This window comes from Delphinus delphis, chromosome 3, assembly GCF_949987515.2.
Source record: "Delphinus delphis chromosome 3, mDelDel1.2, whole genome shotgun sequence".
NCBI classification, from domain to species: domain Eukaryota; kingdom Metazoa; phylum Chordata; class Mammalia; order Artiodactyla; family Delphinidae; genus Delphinus; species Delphinus delphis.
In genome coordinates this window covers 164,441,950-164,455,234 of record NC_082685.1, presented here as the reverse complement: position 1 = coordinate 164,455,234, position 13,285 = coordinate 164,441,950, and the positions used below count along the sequence as shown (strand labels likewise).

Below are 13,285 nucleotides of genomic sequence, written 5' to 3'. Positions count from 1 at the left end.
TAATTAAATTCTGTGCTCTACTCCATAGATATTTATGATTATTTTAATATAATCGTAAATACGGATTGAAGTACTTCTATCAGTCAGAGTCTGGACAGGAAACAGAAACCACGTCCACGATTTTAACTGAGAATTTAACATATAAAGTTGATAACCAAGCACTGGTGACCTAAAAAATGGAAATAGGGGACCCCAAGGTTCACAGAGGTTGTAATGCAGAAAGCAACCAAGCCCCCAGTGCTGGGAAACAAAAGGAAGCAGTTGGGATCCTTAAACCCTAGAAGCAGAGAGGCGGAGTCCCACAGGGGATGGAGCTCTCTGCGGGAGGAAACATAAACAGCAGTGTGGGTGTTTCTAAGGGGACCAATGAGATGGGTTCTGTACATGTGGGGAAAAGTGCAACCATTGCTACTGGAACATTGGATGCTGCAGGGTAAGAAACTGTCACTGGGCAGTCAGTCCCTGGGTGGTCACTAACAGGAAACAAACAGGAAGAAGGAGGTCCCTTCTTCCCCCTCCAGCCTAGCAGCCACCCTTTAGCGCCCCCTTTAGGCAGCACCCAAAAAGGAGCGGCTCCAAAGTAGAATCGTGTTTGCAGAGTCTCAGCCCAACACCACAACATTGAACACGGAAAGGTGGAGGAAGGTGAGAGACAATAGCTTAACACAGTCTTTCAGTTTTTTCCCAATATCAGTTCTAGTTGAATTCATGCTCCAAGAAGATGTACCATACTGATTCATCCAATGGCTCTATATACTTCTGGAAAAAACACTTCAGAGACTTGACAATGTGCCAGCATTGGCTATTACCAGCCTGGTGTGAATTAACTCATCAGGCATTTAGGAAGGTCCAAAGGCATGGTGTTCCCATTCCAGTCCAGCCACTTCTGTGTGATGGGGCGCACACCACTTCCTCAGTTACCTCTCAGTTACCTTTACTTCTTAAAGTCCATTCCAATTTTATAATTACTGGAGATTATTATGGGAAAGCTCACAAGCATGGGTTTTGTGCCTGGGGAGTTGAGAACAGTGAGATTTCTAAGACTCTGCTGGGCACTGTGGACAAAGAACGTGGCCTGCCATTTCAGTAAACAACAAACGTTGTGGCCATCACGCCATCAGCCACTGTAGCCACCACCACCTTGGGCCCTGAGGGGATTCAGGATGGAGAAAAACAGGATACTGGTCCTAGATAGTTAAGGTGCATATCTAGAGAATAATTTCAATGAGCCCAGACTCTTGCATCTTCCCATACATAGAAAAGCACTAAAATCATTAACTTGAGATGTCTGGTTTTTGTGATCAGCAGTAATCTTTTGATGTTCAACTACGTGTTTTGTTTTCTTTTGTTTTCAGCAAAAACTTCTTTGTATCCTGGCCCCTCCCTTACCTCTTCGGAGCAGTTCCTCTGAGCTATCTGAGAGGCTGCCTCCTGGGCTATAGTCCTCAGAAAGTCCCCCAAATAAAACTTAACTGGCAACTTTTAGGTTGTGAGTTTTTCTTCAGTTGACAGCACCCAGAAGTAACTTAAGGGTACTGGGAGAAGGAGAGCCTTGAAGAAAGGAGACAAGGGAGAAGGAAGTGAAACAGGAATGGAAGGTGCTGAAGAGAATGAGGGATGAGGGATGTTAAGGTGGGAGCAGACACTCCGAGCAGGAGAGAACACCTGGCATCTCTGAGATCCTGATGACCTGAATTTTGCATGATGGCTCATCTCAGGCTTGTTGGTGGTTGTAAAATGTAATAGTTGTGTGCTCTACAATCCTGTGTAGAAACAAGATGGAATGAGCACAAGTCCCCTTAGGGGAAAGCCAGCCTTTCTTCTGCAGTAAGGAATTAGAGTCCAAGGTTGGACACTTAATCCTCTCTTCCCTTCACCACTGTAAAAATGGAGGGGGGAGACCTGTACGTACTGCCATCCACCACAAAGCATTTCTTGACATCAAACTCCCTTCATAGAGATGAAATACTTTGTCCTTCTTGGCAGAATGCTGTTATTTCGATGCACTGTATGTGTAACTCACTGCCTTGCAGAGGAAAGAAATGCTTCTAACTGGTTGACAGAAAAGACAGGTGAGTACCAAAGGATAGACCACGTTTGTGGCTAGACTTTGTGTGTGTGTTGCTGATGACAAGATGCTTACAATTCCCCCTATAACTTTCCCATGAATCTGGTTACAAATCACTTGGTAATTAAATACCCTCTTCAAGACATCATGGCTGATTTAATGAGGGCCAAACCCATCATAACAGATTGTTAATCTGAGCTGGTGAGGTTTTTTTTCCCTTTGTTTCATTTTCAAAGATTTTTATTTGGTAATATTCTTTATTAGGCTGATAAGTTTTGAATTGCTTTTCATTTTATTATCACATTAGTTCCTTCTTAATGGTTTTACTAGAACTCAGAAGTCTCCCGAGTTTTAATAACCTCTCTTTTTTCAGTACTTATAGTCATGGAATTAATTATATAAAATCATGACCCTTCACTGAATGTGTCACTGAGCCAAAATAAGAAAATTCAATAGGAAGAATTAGACCTTGAAGAGTGATTGACGATTCATCTCACTACAGATTTTTCACTTTGAGACTTTCATTTGCTTTGCTGTAGCACAATTTCCTTTTTTTCCACCTCTAAGAATATCCTTCAGACTGAGGAATGCTTTGGAATTCTCTGAACTGGGGGTAACTAAACTTAAACTTTTTAGACATAAGTTGATTTTTTTAAGTACAGGAAAGGACATGTTTTTATTCACCTAAGAATATTTTCTTTGTAGCTGGCTTTGTTTAAAGGAGAGACAATGATAAGGTGAACTACAAGAAATTATCAAATTAGCAATTAGCAAGTTTACTTAGGATCTTATTTTCATGTTCATCTTCCTTGATTAATAGTGGTAGCAAATCTCTTAAAAACAGATGTCTGTTAGTTAATGTCCTGAGGTCAAATCACCCTTGTAAAATCATAATTAATTACTTAAAGAACAAAATGTCAGATATAACAGACTTGAAAAGAACAGAAATTTTAAATTTTATCTTAGATCTTGGAAACAATGAGGCTATCAAGTGGAAATCGGCAACCAAGTTTTCAAAAAGGAATAAATAATTAAATGCCCAATAATGATATTAAGAGTTGGGTAAATTAACTATGGAGAACAGTATGGAGGTTCCTTAAAAAACTAAATATAGAACTACCATATGACCCAGCAATCCCACTACTGGGCATATACCCTGAGAAAACCGTAATTCAAAAAGAGTCATGTACCACAATGTTCATAGAAGCTCTATTTACAATAGCCAGGACATGGAAGCAACCTAAGTGTCCATCGACAGATGAATGGATAAAGAAAATGTGGCACATATATACAGTGGAATATTACTCAGCCATAAAAATAAACAACATTGAGTTAGTTGTAGTGAGGTGGATGGATCTGGAGACTGCCATACAGAGTGAAGTAAGTCAGAAAGAGAAAAACAAATACCATATGCTAACACGTATATATGGAATCTTAAAAAAAAAAAAATGGTTCTGAAGAACCTAGGGCCAAGACAGGAATAAAGACGCAGATGTAGAGAATGGACTTGAGGATACGGGGAGGGAGAAGGGTAAGCTGGGACAAAGTGAGAGAGTGGCATGGACATATATACACTACCAAATGTAAAATAGATAGCTAGTGGGAAGCAGCCGCATAGCACAGGGAGATCAACTCGGTGCTTTGTGACCACCTAGAGGGATGGGATAGGGAGGGTGGGAGGGAGAGGCAAGAGGGAGGAGACATGGGGATATATGTATATGTATAGCTGATTCACTTTGTTATAAAGCAGAAACTAACACACCATTATAAAGCAATTATACTCCAATAAAGATGTTAAAAAATAAAATAAAATATTAAAAAAAAGAAAACAGTTCCATTTACAATAGCATAGAAAAGAATAAAATATTTAGGAATACTCTTAACAAAAGTAGTGCAAGATTTGAACATGGAAAACTATAAAACATTGTTGAAAGAAATTAAAGATCTAAAGAAATAGAATGCCATCCCAATTTCATGGAAGATAACTTAATATTGTTAAGATGGTAATATTCCACAAATTGGTATTCATATTCAATGAGACATCTCTCAAAATCCCAGCTGACTTTTTAACAGAAATTGACAAGCTGATCCTAAAATTCATGTGGAAATGCAACGGACCCTGAATTGCCAAGACAATCTTGAAAAAGAAGAAAGTTGGAAGACTCACACTTCACCATTTCAAAACTTACTACAAAGCTACAGCAATCAAGACTATGCAGTACTGGCATAAGAATAGACTTACAGGGCTTCCCTGGTGGCGCAGTGGTTGAGAGTCCGCCTGCCGATGCAGGGGACACGGGTTCGTGCCCCGATCCGGGAAGATCCCACATGCCACGGCGCGGCTGGGTCCGTGAGCCATGGCCGCTGAGCCTGCGCGTCCGGAGCCTGTGCTCCGCAACGGGAGAAGCCACAACAGTGAGAGGCCTGCGTACCGCAAAAAAAAAAAAAAAAAATAGACTTACAGGTCAATGAAATAGACTTGAGAGTCCAGAAATTAAACCACTTATGTATGGTCAATTGAGTTTTGACAAAGGTGCATGACAATTCAACAGAGAAAGAATAAGTCTTTTCAACAGAGACTGGGACAACTGGATATCCACATACAAAGGAATGAAGCTGTAACTCTACCTCACACCATATACAAAAATTAACTCCAAATGAATCAAAGACTCAAACGTAAGAGCTAAAACTATTAAACTCCTAGAAGAAAACATAAATGTAAATATTCATGACCATGAGTTAGGCAATTATTTCTAGATAACACCAAATGCACAAGACAATGAAAGATAAATTAGACTTCATCAAAACTAAAAATGTTTGTGCTTCAAAGGACACTATCAAGAAAGTGAAAAGACAACCCATAGAATGGGAGAAAATACTTAAAAATCATACATCTGGTAAAAGTCTAGTGTCCAGAGTAATTAAAGAACTCTTACAACTCACCAATAAAAAAGATAAATAATTTAATTTATTAAATGGGCAAACGATTTGAATGGACATTTCTCCAAAGAACATATATGCGGCCAATATGCACATGAAAAGATACTCAACATCATTCATCATTAGAGAAATGCAAATCAAAGCCACAATGAGATACCACTTCATACTCATTAGGATGGCTATAATAAAAAAGATGGACAATAACAAGTGTTGGTGAGGACACAGAGAAACTGGAACCCTCATATGTCATTGGAGAGAATGTAAAGTGGTACAGCCACTTTGGAATGTAATTTGGCAGTTCCTCAAAGAGTTAAATATAGAATTACCATAAGACCCAGTAAGAGAATTGAAAACGAATGTTCTCACAAAAACTCATACAGAAATGTTCATAACAGCATTATGCATTATAGCCAAAAAGTGGAAACAATCCAGATGTCCAGCAACTGATGAATGGATAATAAAATCTGGCCTATCCATACAGTGGAATATTATTCAGCCATAAAAAGTAATGAAGTACTGTTACACGCTACAACATGGATGAACACTGAAAACATAATGCTAAGTGAAAGAAGGCAGGCGCAAGAGGCCACATATATAGTATGATTCCATTTAGGTGAAATTTCCAGAGTAGACAAATTCATAGAAACAGAAAACAAATTACTGGTTTCCAAGGGCTGGGGAAGTAGAGGTTGGGGGTTACTGCCTGTTGGCACAGGGTTTATTTCTGGGGTGTAGAAAATGCTCTGACGTTAAGTGGTGGCAATGATCGCACAATTTGTGAATATACTAAAAACCACTGAACTGTACACTTAAAACAATCAGTGCCCTAACAATAAAGTACTAGTTCCTGTTTTAAAAAAAAAACAAAGCATCAGACAAAATACTGATATTTGAAAATCTGATTATGTCCCAAAAATTATATTAAAAGTTATTACAATTAAGATGAAAATGAAAACACTAAAAATCATAATAATTTTCTTTAAGTGGCATCTATTTTCCTTAAATAGAATTTTATCATTGCTTTTTTTTTTTTTTTGCGGTACGAGGGCCTCTCACTGTTGTGGCCTCTCCCGTTGTGGAGCACAGGCTCCGGACGTGCAGGCCCAGCGGCCATGGCTCACGAGCCCAGCCGCTCCACGGCATGTGGGATCTTCCTGGACTGGGGCACGAACCTGTGTCCCCTGCATTGGCAGGCGGACTCTCAACCACTGCGCCACCAGGGAAGCCCTGTCATTACTTTTATATATCATAGAATGTAGATGTAAAAATGTGTCATCAAAGCTACATTTGTATAGGATAATGGCTAATAAAATGGCAAAAAAATCACTCCTTCTTTCTTTTATTAGGATAATTATCATAAAATATTCTGCAATGATTATTTTTCAGTAGGAGGCAAATCACGTCTATTCATTGACTATGCTCCACTTTCTCCCTTTCCTCAACATGCTTACCATTTTACAAAAAAATTGATCAATGAAGTTTAATAAAGTACAGCCATAGTTAAGGCAGGTATTTGCAACTATTGAAGTTTATTCTCTAGTTTTTTCACTTTGCACTGACTATTCATTGACTCATCAAAAATTTCACCATTGTTCCTTTTGAAATACAGTGTGTGTATACATGTTTTTAATTTTGGAAAAGAAATGGCAACCAGTCCAAGGAAACTAACTATAATCTGATATTCATTAAAACAAGGATCACTCTTAAAAGATAATTATAAAAATATGACAATTATCTCATAACCTCAGATGATATAAATTGACCTACAGCTCTAAAGCTCAATCCATTATTCTTTAGAAAATGGCAATGTAAAAAACTAGAGAAGCTCCTGAAGGTTTAAAACACTGGAGGATAAAATTTCCATTATGTTTAACATCATTCCAGCACTGTTACTGTGGATATACAATAGATTTTAGAGGGCACTGATCATACTGGATTTGAATTGTAATTATCACATGTATCAATTGCTATCTTAATAGATTTCTTAACTAAAATACATTACAATTATAATGTTTATTACACCTTTCTTATGAGAAGCTTGCTTTTCAGAATTCTCTCACTAATCCATGAAAAAGGAGGGAGAAATCAGAGATTAATATCCCTATTTCATTTTTTAATAAGAGAAAGTGAGAAATGAAAAGCCATCAATAAGATTCTGTACATTAAAAATCCCATTGAGGACACGGGGAGGGGGAAGGGTAAGCTGGGACAAAGTGAGAGAGTGGCATGGACTTATACATACTACCAAATGTAAAACAGATAGCTAGTGGGAAGCAGCCACATAGCACAGGAAGATCAGCTCCGTGCTTTGTGACCACCTAGAGGGGTGGGATAGGGAGGAAGGGAGGGAGACGCAAGAGGGAGGGGACATGGGGGTATATGTATAAGTATAGCTGATTCACTTTGTTATACAGCAGAAACTAACACACCATTGTAAAGCAATTATACTCCAATTAAGATGTTTAAAAAAAAAAATCCCAAAGAACCTACAAAGGAGCTACAAGGACTAATAACTGGGTCCTGATCAACATATAAAAAACAGTTGTACTTTTAGGTACCAGAAATAAAAAATTGGAAATTGACTTTTTTAAACTACTATTTACAATAGAACCCCAAAACATGAACTACTGAGGTACAAATCCAATAAATATGTTCAAGATCTGTATGCTAAAAACTACCAAATGCTGGCGAAAAAAATTTAAATACTTAAATAAACATGAGATATACTGTGTTCATGGATTGGAAGACTCAATATTGTTAAGATGTCAATTCTCCCAAATTAATTTATAGATTTAATGCAAATTCCTTCAAAATCCCAGTAGACATTTTTGTAGAAATTGGCAAGCTTATTCTAAAATTTTCATGGAGAGGCAAAGGAACTGCAATAAGCCAAAACACTTTTTACAAAGAACAAAGCTGAGATTTACCATGAAGCTGTAATACTTAAGACGGTAAGGAACTGAAGAGAGATAGACACATAGATCAGTAGAACAAAACACACAGTCCAGAAGTAGACTCACATATATTTTGTCAACTGATTTTCAACACAAATGCAATGAAAATTCAAAAGAGAAAGAACAGTTTTTTCAACAAATGTTGCTAGAATAATTGGATGGCCACATGCAAAGAAATAAACCTTAATTCACACCTTATTCCACAACATTTTACCCAAAATGGATCATAGACCTTAATGTAAAACCTAAAACTGTAACTATAAACCTAAACTACAAAAGTAAACATAGGAGAAAAACTTTGTGACTTGGCAAAATTTCTTAGATATGATATGAAAGTACAACTCAAAGTTGGACTTCATCAAAATTAAAAACTTCTGCTTTGCGACATAAAGAACAGCTTTGTGGTTGCCAAGGGCGGTGGAGGGAGGGATGGATTGGGAGTTTGGGGTCAGCAGATGCAAACTATTATTTATTGAATGGACAAACAACAAGGTCCTGCTGCAGAGCATAGGGAACATATTCAATATCCTGTGATAAACCATAATGGAAAAGAATATGAAAACGAATGTATATATATGTACAACTGAATCACTTTGCTGTACAGCAGAAATTAACACATTGTAAGTCAACTATACTTGAATAAAATAAATTTTTTTTAAAAACTTCGGCTTTGCAAAATACACTGCTAAACGAAGGAAAAAGAGAAGCCACAGACTGGGAGAAAATGTTGGCAAAACATATGTCTGATAAAACACATGTCTGATATATGTTTGGATCCTAAATTTATAAAGAACTATCAAAACTTAATAATAGGTAAACAAACAACCCAATTTTAAAAACAGGCGAAAGATCTGAACAGACACCTCATTAAAGAACTGATTTGCTATGGGTAGCAAATAAGATTAGGAAAAGATGCTCCCCATTACATCATTAGGAAAATACAAAATGATGCCCTAATAAGAAACTAGAACAAACCTATTGGAACGAGAGGAGAAAACTCAGAAAACCAAGTGCTGATGAAGATGCCGAGCAAGCAGAACTCCCCTGCACTGCTGGTGGGAATGCGGATAATACAGCCACAGCCTGGCGATTTCTTATAACATAACGAACACCCAGCAATTCTATTTCTAGGGATTTACCCAACTTCAACAAACACTCGTGTTCACAAAAAAGTAAAAATGAAAAATAAAATAAAGGGCTTCCCTGGTGGCGCAGTGGTTGAGAGTCCGCCTGCCGATGCAGGGGACACGGGTTCGTGCCCCGGTCCAGGAAGATTCCACATGCTGCGGAGCGGCTGGGCCCGTGAGCCATGGCCGCTGAGCCTGCGTGTCCGGAGCCTGTGCTCCGCAACGGGAGAGGCCACAGCAGTGAGAGGCCTGAGTACCGCAAAAAAAAATAAAATAAAATAAACACTATTCAAATGTTTGTAGCGACTTTATTCATAATCATCAAGAGTTGTAGGGAAAAAATCCAAATTTTTTCTACTGGTGAATGATAAAGTCGGGTATATCCATACAGTGGACCCCTACTCAGCTATAAAGATTAATAAACACGAAACAATCTCAAATGCATTTTGCTAAGTGAAAGCAGCCAGACTGGGGCTTCCCTGGTGGCACAGTGTTTGAGAGTCCGCCTGCCGATGCAGGGGACACAGGTTCGTGCCCCAGTCTGGGAAGATCCCACATGCCGTGGAGCGGCTGGGCCCGTGAGCCATGGCCGCTGAGCCTGCACGTCCGGAGTCTGTGCTCCGCAATGGGAGAGGCCACAACAGTGAGAGGCCCGCGTACCACAAAAAAAAAAAAAAAAAAAAGCAGCCAGACTCAAAGGCTTACATTCTCTATGATTCCATCCATACAATATTCTGGAAAATAGAAGGAGAGGAGACAGATGAGTGACTGTCAGGGAGTGAGGGTGGGGAGAGGGTCTGACCACAAAAGGCACAAGGGAATTTTGTGGGTAACGGGATTATTCTATATCTCGACTGTGTAGTAGTTAGGCGACGGTACGCGTTTGTCTTTCTGTATGTAAATGATACCTCAATTTTTAAAAGCATATAGCTTTCACATTTTACCATTAACACCTTAAAACATTAGGTTAAAACATTCTAAATGGTATTTTTATATGGTATCATTATTGGCCAACACTTGGAAGACATTTCCATTGATATTTCCTTAGGCCAGAATATTGGTTTTTCTGAACAAAGGATTGACAACTGAAAGAAAAAAAACCATATCAAACCCACTTTGAAACTTTGAAGCTTTCTCCCTCTGTGGGAGAAAAACTGTAAATAGCAAATCCCTGTCCTTCATCATTTCCCTCCACAGACAAATGGAGCAGTAAGATCCTCGTTCTTGTTTTAATTCCAGCAACAGTTCCTTTGATTCTGGGACAAAATTCATCATAATCAGTCTGGATTATTTTCACATTTGCTAGCAGTTTGCAGGATTTGACCAACAGTCATATGGATAATTTGAAATATTTGTTTGTTCCTATCACGCTAAACATAATCCATTGCATTCTGTAGCAAAGTAATTCTTTACGCCTGAAAAAAAAAATCAGAACCTTCTGTTTCAATGGAAACTCTTTTTATATAGGATCAAATCCCTGTCTTAAAAAGCATCAAGTAAAAACCTTAACAAATAATCACCAAACTACAGAAGATACAAAACACCAATCTGTGAACCAAACAGTGAAACAGAATGAAATGTCAATCCATCATGTACTTACCTCAGAGAACTGCTGAGCGCTCAAGCTTCTTTTCTTCCCTTTGCCTAACTACTAAGTGGGTGGAAATGTTTTCCTTTCATTTACTGGAAACAAAAGTGATGCTGCATCAGCAGATAGGCTACGAAATAAAATAAAAACCAAAAAAAGACAAGATGATGCCTAGTTAAACGTGAACAGAAAACGACAAGAGGCTTCGTAAGGGTGTGAATTTTTGCGATCAAAAACTGTATTTGTAAAAACTAAAATGTGGAAGGAAAACACCTAACACCTCCTCAAGAACAGAAAGAGGACACAGCACATGCCAGGTCCCAAAATGCAAGAGAGACAGAATGGAAGATAAGATGAAGGTGAGTGTCTGAGAGAGGAGGAGAAAAGTCAGCTGAGCTGAACCGATGGACAGTGGAAAGTGATTTGTAAATTGTAAATACAAGCAGAAACACAGGGTGAGTGTGAAACCCATTGTTCTATTTTGGAACCCACCACCCAAAATACTTAGATTTTGAATTGAGATATTATAAATGAAAAATTGTCAGTAGAGAGAAATGTTATCTCAATTAGTGATTATGCTAAGAAAAACTTCTTCATTAGAAATTGCAAGTTCAGGGACTTCCCTGGCAGTCCAGTAGTTAGACTCCATGCTTCCACTGCCAGGGGCACAGGTTCAATCCCTAGTCAGGGAATTAAGATCCCATGTGCTGAGCAATGTGGCCAGAAAAAAGAAAAAGAAAGAAATTTCAAATTTAGACTCATTTACTCAGGAAGAAACCAGCACTGCGAGAATTTCATAGTCATCCAAAGGGAAAGAAAGTTTTAAAAAACAGAATGGATAGCAAAATGTATTCCAACTAGGGCTTTTTTAATCTACAGAGAGACAGCTGGGTCAGTTAACTGCTCTTAATGAATCCATGTTGGAATAAAATATTGTCCAGAAATAAGATTATTACTGGGGAGGTTGGAGAAATCATGTACCACAGGAGAAGTAAGGAGATCTCTTAGCAGTGTGCAAACATTAGTCCTGAAAAGGGGAGGAAGGTCAATTCTGGAAACTACAGACTGACAAGACCTGGACCTCAGGAAAGAGTCAGGCTGAGAAGGTTTATGCACAGCAGCAAAAAGGAAGCAGACTCCTGCTGTATGTGACAACACGGACTAACCCAGATGACACCGTGCTGAGTGAAGTAAGCCTCCACAGAAGGACAAATACTGCATGAGTCCACTTCCACAAGGGATCTAAAATAGTCAAACTCACAGAAGCAGAGAATGGAATGAGGGTTGCCAAGGGCTTGGTAGAGGGATAAAGAGGAGCTGTGTTCAGTGGGTATAAAGTCTCAGTTATACGGGATGAATAAATTCTAGAAGTCTAGGCCTTCCCTGGTGGCGCAGTGGGTAAGAATCCGCCTGCCAATGCAGGGGACATGGGTTCGAGCCCTGGTCCGGGAAGATCCCACATGCCACGGACCCACTAAGCCCATGCGCCACAACTACTGAGCCTGGGCTCTAGAGCCCACGAGCCACAACTACTGAAGCCCGCATGCCACAACTACTGAGCCCGCATGCCACAACTACTGAGTCCGTGTGCCACAACTACTGAAGTCCACGTGCCTAGAGCCCGTGCTCCACAGCAAGAGAAGCCACCGCAATGAGAAGCCCGTGCACCACAATGAAGAGTAGCCCCCACTCGCCACAACTAGAGAAAGCCCGTGTGCAGCAGCAAAGACCCAACGCAGCCAAAAATAAATAATTAATTTTTATATATATATATATATATATATATATATATATTATAGAAGTCTACTGCTCAATACAGTGCCTACAGTGAAGAATTCAATATCGTACACTTCACAATTTGTTAGGAGGGCAGACCTCATGGTAAGTGTTCTTACCACCAAGACAAGAACAACTACAAAACACAAAAGAGTAGGAGGAAACTCTTGGAGGGGATGGATATGTTTATACCTTGACTGTGGTGATGGTTTCACAGGTGTGTGCATATGTCCACTCAGCAAACTGTATACATTAAATACATCCAGGATTTTGTTGGGGGGTTTTTTGTGTATCGATTAAACTTCAATAAACCCGTTTTGTTTTTTAAGAAAAATGTGAGAAAGCAAATAATAAAAAAAAATGAGTCAAAAAAAATATGTAGGGACTACAGAAGACAGTATGGATGGCTAGGAATGAATCATGGCAGGGTAGCGGGTTTTCTTTTTTAACTAGGAAGCCAACATCACTGGGTGTGGGATAAAGGAAAACAGTGTAGCTGGACTTCAGTAAGACATGTGAACAACTCTCCCCTGACACCCTTCATTCGCCCATTTATTCAACAAATACTATGGACCAACCACCTAAGACATCCAGGCACTGTCTTCCGAGCTGGGACACAGTGATGAATTCCACGTGGAGGTGACATTCTGGCTACACGCTCATCTACACATCCTTGTAGTCAAGAAAGAGGGACACAAGCTGTAAGAGAGCATCACTGAGTAGAGTATAAGCTCAGTGAACAACAGCCTCCCAGGAGTGCGGCCAGAAGAGCAAAAGTACAGGTTACAGGTGGGGAGGTCTCAGGGTTCTGCCTCATTCTGTGGCTGCTTCC

General features: G+C 39.3%; 1 long non-coding RNA gene across 1 annotated transcript; it reads right to left on the bottom strand.

Moving 5' to 3' along the window:
• Positions 1-4,312: 4,312 nt before the first annotated feature.
• Positions 4,313-12,996, bottom strand: LOC132422319 (uncharacterized). The gene is made up of 3 exons (XR_009518846.1): positions 12,646-12,996; positions 10,690-10,807; positions 4,313-4,492 (listed from the first exon to the last, which is right to left on the bottom strand). It is a non-coding gene; the product is annotated as an uncharacterized lncRNA (long non-coding RNA).
• Positions 12,997-13,285: the final 289 nt, after the last annotated feature.